Genomic DNA, 7,263 nt, shown 5'->3' with positions numbered 1-7,263 from the left:
GAACAAGGACTGAGGATGGTTCTACCAGGTAATGTTCGTGTTGCAGCCAACAGAGAGTTGTTACCAAAGTAGACATGGTGAATGTTGACTCTGCTTTCTTGTAATCTTTGTTTATAAGGCCTCAACTCTTGGATTAGGGCCTGTTATCTTATTGAGACTGCCAGATTGCAGTTCCAAGTCAGCTCTGAATATGTTGTGGATGTTGTTGAAAAGTGAAAAAGAGACCTTAGGCACAGTGTATTGTTTGAAGTCATCATCATGAAATTCTATAATTACCTATGACTAAAAATGCATCTGAATGACTGAGCCTCAATCAGTCATTTTTCTGGGGGGATCAAGTATACGTATGCCTCACTTCTGCCTGTTAAAAGCTGTAGCTCCCTTCATAGCAGAGCTCAGGTGCCCTGTCCTAGAAGAAGCCTTTCCTGGTTCCCTTACCTTCCCAGGAGGCCGAGGTCACCCACTGCATCCTGGGCCATTGCCAGTTGTCTTGCCTTTTGTCTTGCCCCTGGACTCTGATGACCCTGAAGGAGAGAGTAAGGCTGATGATTCAGGTCTGCCTCACTTAAATCCAATTCACTGGAAAGTCAAGACATCACCCTTGTGATGTCATTCGACCTCTTCAAGAAAGAAGGACAAACAACAACCCTTCCAGTTGTTAATGGCCTCTCTTTGAAATCACTTTGTGTTAATTTTTGTTTATTTTATGCTTCTCTATTTGCATAAGCATAAAACCACTGAACAATTTTGGCTCTGGATATTTAAGTCCCTTCATCCACAGACCCCACATTATCTAACCAAATTTTTCTTGCATTGCTCCCCAAACATGGACTCATTGAACATTCAAGCTTTTTTTCCTTTGTGTACATACATGCTGGTCATTCCTATCTTGCTGACTTTGCATATGCCATCCTTCCTCACCCCCTTCCCCAATGCTTTTCCCCTTCGTTTCCGGCATATCAGGCTCTACTCTTCCTGCTATGGCTGAAGTCTTTTCTCCTTCATGTTGACTTTCCTAACTTCTCTAACTGATAGCAATTTCCCCCTTATCTCAATTCCCAAAGCATTTAGAGTCTGTACTATATTCAATAAACATTTATCAAAATCTAGCTATGTGGGAGGCACCAAAATAGGTGCTAAGGATACCAAAAAAAAAAAAAAAAAAAAAAGCAAAAACTCTCTTCCTTCAAGGAAGTTACATTTCTGCTAGGGTTGGGGATACAACCTGGACACAGATATGTAAATTCAAAATATGTACAAAATGGCATGAAGTTATTTTGAAAGGGAGAAGTCATTAAAAACTAGGGGAAGTGTCAGGATTTAGGGGGCACTTTTAGCATTGGGTACCTGAACTGTATTTTGAAGGAATTTGTGGATTTTAAAAGGCAGAGGTGAGGAGTGGGTATATTTAATCATATGCTTCATTTGTTCATTTAACAAATATTTAGTCAATAGCTTCTGTGAGCAAGGCACTGTGGGATAAGAACAAAGTAACAACAACAACAACAACATTAATAATAACAATAATGATAATGACAGGTAGGTGGCCCAGTGGATAGAGTGCCAGACCTGGAGGCAGGAAAACTCATCTTCCAGAGTTCAGATCTGACCTCAGATACTAAATGGTTGTGTAACCCTGAGCGAATAACCCTGTCTCAATTTACTCATATGTAAAATGAGTCAGAGAAGGAAGTGGCAAACCACTCTAGCATCTTTGCCAAGAAAACCCCAAAAGGGGTCACAAAGAGTCAGACGTGACTGGAATTAATGAACAACAACAAAAACAACCACCACAAAAACAACAATAATAACATCTTTATAAAGTCTTAGGATTTACAAAAACTCTGACTATGTTATCTCATTTAATACCTTTAACTATCTTCTGAGGTAAATGTTATAACTGTACTTTTTTTTAGATGAGACAACTAAAGTTTAAGAAAATTAAATAAAATGGCCATGGTCACAAAACTGGTGAATATATGACAGGATTCAAACTCAGGTCTTTATTAACTCCATGGTTAGCATACTATCTATTGGACCAGAATTAATGTTCTCATCTCAACAGTATTTTCCTGGATCTATTTCTGCACTGGACCCTGAGGGATTCTTGACCATCAGGTCAACTTTCTCATTCCATGTTTCTGGTTCTGGATAAATTAAATGTTTTAAGTCAGCAGAAAATGTGGGCTATAAAATATTGGCTTGTACACCATGAATTGAAGTATAACCACATGATTATCACAGTGCAGGAATAGGTATGAAGGGAAACACAGCCCTGAGTTGGTGACAAAAGGGAAAAGAGAAGGTACAATAAGAATGATCCCTGGAGCTCAAGCATCCAAAAATAATTCATTCCTAATCTGGTGATTATTGAACAAGACCCAAGAGAGCACCATGATATTTACCCATGCCATTTTTGTTGTTGAGTAGTTGCAGTTGTGTCTGACTCTAGTATGAGGCTGGATTTGAACTCAGGAAGAGGAGACTTCCTGACTCCAGGCCTGGCACTCTATCTATCCACTGCACCACCTAGCTGCCCCTTATCCATGCCCTTTACTGATTACCATAAAGCCTTCAAATCAGTTCCACAACCATAGCTTAATAATGTATAACAAATATTGAAAATAGATCCAAGCATAGTAAGAATGCTGGAGTAGTTATTTCTTATGATAGATCTCTAATGGTTAAAAAAGAAAAAACTTTTCATTTTGTGTAGTTTGTAGTTTGGAGATGATGGATATTCAATGAGATGGCATTGATTAACATTGCTATTCTTAAGTTTGCATAGATCAATGTTATGGTTGGGTGGTTGGAAACCAAAGTCCTGTCTGTAATGATGTGACTCCAGTTCAATTGAACTGGAACCCTGGCAAACAGGGTTAAGTGATTTGCAGCTAGTAAGTGAGTGAAGCCAGATTTGAACTCAGGAAGATGAGTCTTCCTGACTGTAGGTCTGGCACTCAATCCACTGGGCCATTTACCTGCCCCAAGGTATCTGGTAGATGCTAAATTTTTCTAACCTACAGTGATATGTTATATAGTTTACAACATTTAACAGCAAAAGTTCCATTGACTAATTAATTAATTCAAGCTCCTTAAGGATAACCTTTCTGTAATTTTTATGACAATCATCTGATACTGAATCACTATCATAAACCCCTCTACTTCTATGAATAAATATTCATTATATGGCCTTTTAAAAAAAGCCTTTTTTGACATACTTTTGACCAAACTTATGTGGTAATTGATCACAGAAGACCTTTGATCATAGTTTTTTATACGTTCCATCCAGACACAAACCCTTGGGGACAGCTAGGTGGTGCAGTGGATAGAGCACCAGCCCTGGAGTCAGGAGGACCTGAGTTCAAATCCAGCCTCAGACACTTGATACTTACTAGCTGTGTGACCCTAGGCAATTCACTTAACCCCGATTACCTCACCAAAAAAAAAAAACAAAACCACACCAACAAACAGACACAAACTGTTTTTGGTTATATTTGCTAAATCCAGTGTTATATACATGTTGTCAGTCTTTACTATCTCTTCTTGATGTACAGTCTGTTTGTTCCAGAAATATTTCTATAAATTTCAACTTATCTATTGTGCTCTGAGAACATCTATCAGTCCTTTTCCTTCTTTTAAATGAAGTATTTGTTAGTATTACATTCATTCATGAGTTTAGCTTGGTTCAAGCTTAAAAACTTGTCTATTTTTTCTTTGTGTAAATTAAGAATTTTATACTTACCAGCTGCAAATAATATATTGATATCACTGAAGAAAGATTTTATGAGATGAAGAAGCTATTAATTTTTCTCTTCTTTTCTGTTACAGTCATATACTTTGATGTCATCCACTCATGTAAAGTGATTAAGATGATGTTGACTCTGTAACTTGGAATCCATTCTCAGTTCTTTTTAGTAGATAATGATAAAGGGAGAGCTAGGTAGAACTATAGCAAGCTTAATCTTTTTCTCTCTCTGAAAGAGGATCTATCATATCAATTGTTTGTCAACATATTTTGAATAGAGAACAGTTTTACACAAGGTAATCATATGCTCTAGTATTCTCACTATACTTGGATCTCTCTTATGGATTTGGAGTGCATGAATAAGCATGAGTTCAGAACTGTGTCAAAGGCTTTGTAAGAGAAGCAATATGGCATAAAAAATAGAGTGTTGGACTTAAAATCAGGATGAACTGAGCTTAAATCTTGCCTTAGATACTTACTTGTTTTGTGACCATGGGCAAGTGACTTAACTTCTCTGGGCCTTAGTTCATCAACTATAAAACATGGGTGTTGGACTAGATTACTTCTAAGGTTGTTCTTGTTTTAAATTTATGACCTTACAATTGATAAAGGCATCACAAACCTCATGGCGTTTTAAGGCAGCTTGCTCAATAATTACCAAATCAATAATGAGTTGTTCTTTATACCTTGGGAACTTTTTGGCATGCCCTTTTTATTCTTCAGGGTTTTATAAGTGTTTATAGAGGTTTTGAGTCAAACATAAGAATGTTTGAAAATATTTGAAAAAATAAAAGAAAAAAAACAGAAAGAATTTCTTCCAAAAGACATCCAGGTCAAGTGTGGTGACTCATCCCTCTAATTATTGTTGCTGTGGGAGAAAGAAGCTGGTAGATTTCTTGGAGCTCTGAGCTGTAGTAAGGCTAAAACCAATAGGATGCTCACATTTTTAGGCACTAATATGGTGAGCCTGGGGATGGGGGCCAAGACATTTAGAAACTGTGGATTAAAATTTATTCAAATTTGGGGAAGAATAAAGCTGGGGGTAGAGGAGATAAGCAAGGGAGCCCTTGTTTAGGAGCTTACTAGTAAAAAGAAGAAGAAAATTTTTAAATCTTAGATATGATCTTATATCTAACTACCAGGAGGAGCTCATAAGGGAGGGAGGTGCTCTCCAAGCCTAAAGTGCTGATAGCCTCCAGAACTGACTGACTGACATTCTTTTTTTTCTAAAGTTCTTCCCTACAAGCCACGGCATCATCTTCTTGATACCATGGTTCTCTTCAAGAACAAAGGACAAACAACAGGAACCCTGTATGGTTAAGCCTTCCAGCTCAGATCAATGGATCTACAGGGAATCTTCACTTCTCTCTTTCTCAGGGGTTAATTAAAAAAATTATTTTAGGCTACTGGTGAAAAAGGCCTGTGAGACACATTGGGCTCCCTTGTGTAGTAGTAGATAGAGGTATTTCTATTGATCACAGGTACTTTTGTGAGATTTATGTATGGAGCTCATCAGTTTTAAGGATAAGAAGAGAGGGAAGGGAATAAGCATTTATAAAACACATTATTTTTATTTGATCCTCACAATAATCCTGAGAGGTGGCCTGGATTTGAACTCAGGTCTCCTGACTCCAGGCCCAGTACTCTATCAACTCTACCACCAGCTGTCTCATGTTAATCTGATACACTCTCTCTTTTTCTGGTGTGTTAATCCAACTTGGCTTTCCTGATCATAAAAATGTCTCCATTATTTCAAGGGAAACTTCCCTCCTCTCAGTCTCATTCTCCACAATTCAGCTTGGGTTTGTTGGCCAATAAATCATTCTTTTATATATCACAACTGCTTAGGAATCATAACCATAAAATTAAATGGGGAATTTGGAACTCTCAAATCCTGCTGAAGCAACAGAAAAGGGTGATGAGAAAAAAAAAACAGGAAATGAACCAAGAAATAGGGAGACTCACTTTTCATTGTATGTATGTATGTTTGTATGCATGTCTCTACCTACGGGCAGCTAGGTGGTGCAGTGGATAGAAAGCCAGGTTTAGAGTCAGGAGGACCTGAGTTCAAATCCAGCCTAAGACACTTATTAGCTGTGTGACCCTGGGCAAGTCACTTAACCCTGTTTGCCTCAGTTTCCTTATCTGTAAAATGAGTTGGAGAAGGAATGTCAAACCACTCCAACATCTTTGCCCAAAAACTCCAAATGGGGTCACAAAGAGTTGGATGTGACTGAACAACAACACTTTTCACTTGGACTTCTAATTGGTCTCCTTTCCTCAAACCTTTTCCCACTTCAATCTATACTCCATACAACTGCCAAAGTGATTTTCCTAAAGTCAAAGTCTGACCATGCCATCCCCTTACTCAAGTAACTTCTGTAGCTCCCTATTACCTCTGGGGGGAAGAAAATAAAGTCCCTTGTTTGGCATTTAAATCCCTTCACAGCACAGCACCAACTTAAGTTTCCAGCATTATTGCATACTCCTCCCCTTCTCAAACACTATGGTCCAGGCAAGCTGGTCTTCTTCCTTTTTCCTTAACATACTACATCTTTCACTTCCTTGCCCTTGTCCTGGCTCCGTGCTTGTCATGCATTCCTCCTCTCCTCTGCTCCTTAGTTCTCTTCAAGGCTCAGTGCAGGTGCCAAACACTTTCATGACCCCTCCCCCCACACCCCAGATGCTACTGCCTCCTCCTATCCCAATTACCTTGTGTTAATTTTACATGTACCTATGAGTGAACACATCTTTATCCCTAGCTCATTTGTAAATTTAGGGTACAGACTGTTTCACTTTTGTCCTGGTATTCCCAATTCATATTGTCTGACACTTAATAAATGCTTATTGATTGATTGATTGATTAGTTGCTCAAGGTCATACAACTAGTTAGTGGTAGAGCCAGGAGTAGAAACCAAGTTTCTTGACTCCTAGTTTTGTACTGGATCCACTTTTGCACAGAAAAATGAATGAGTAAAAGTAGATCATGTATACACTAATAATATTTTAAAATATACCTTTTCTGTCCACTGTAATACTCTAGAGTCAGGAGAAGGTTGGTTATCCATGATAATGCAATCACCTTGGGAAAAGCACTTAAAGCAATGTAACTTAGATTATTAAATGATATTAAGGTAGCTAGGTGGTACAGTGGATAGAGCGTTAGGCCTGAAGTCAGGAAGATTGTTCTTGGTGAATTCAAATCCAGCCTCAGATACTTACTAGCTAAGTGTAACCCTAGGCGAGTCACTTCACCCTGTTTGCCTCAGTTTCCTCATCTTTTGAGCTGGAGAAGTGGCAAACCACTCCAACATCTTTGCCAAGAAAACCCCAAATAGGGTCATGAAGAATCAGACACAATTGAAAAATGACTGAACAACATTAGATGATATGAAGATGTAATCTTTAGCAAAGTTTTCTGATGTTGAATACACAGTAAAATATATTAGAACCTGATGGTAGGAAAACCCTTCCTTCCTTCCTTCCTTCCTTCCTTCCTTCCTTCCTTCCTTCCT

The sequence above is a fragment of the Vombatus ursinus genome, unplaced genomic scaffold, assembly GCF_900497805.2.
Source record: "Vombatus ursinus unplaced genomic scaffold, bare-nosed wombat genome assembly UNPS02009132.1, whole genome shotgun sequence".
NCBI lineage: Eukaryota > Metazoa > Chordata > Mammalia > Diprotodontia > Vombatidae > Vombatus > Vombatus ursinus.
The sequence above is the reverse complement of the archived record's forward strand: the minus strand, read 5'-3'. Positions refer to the sequence as shown.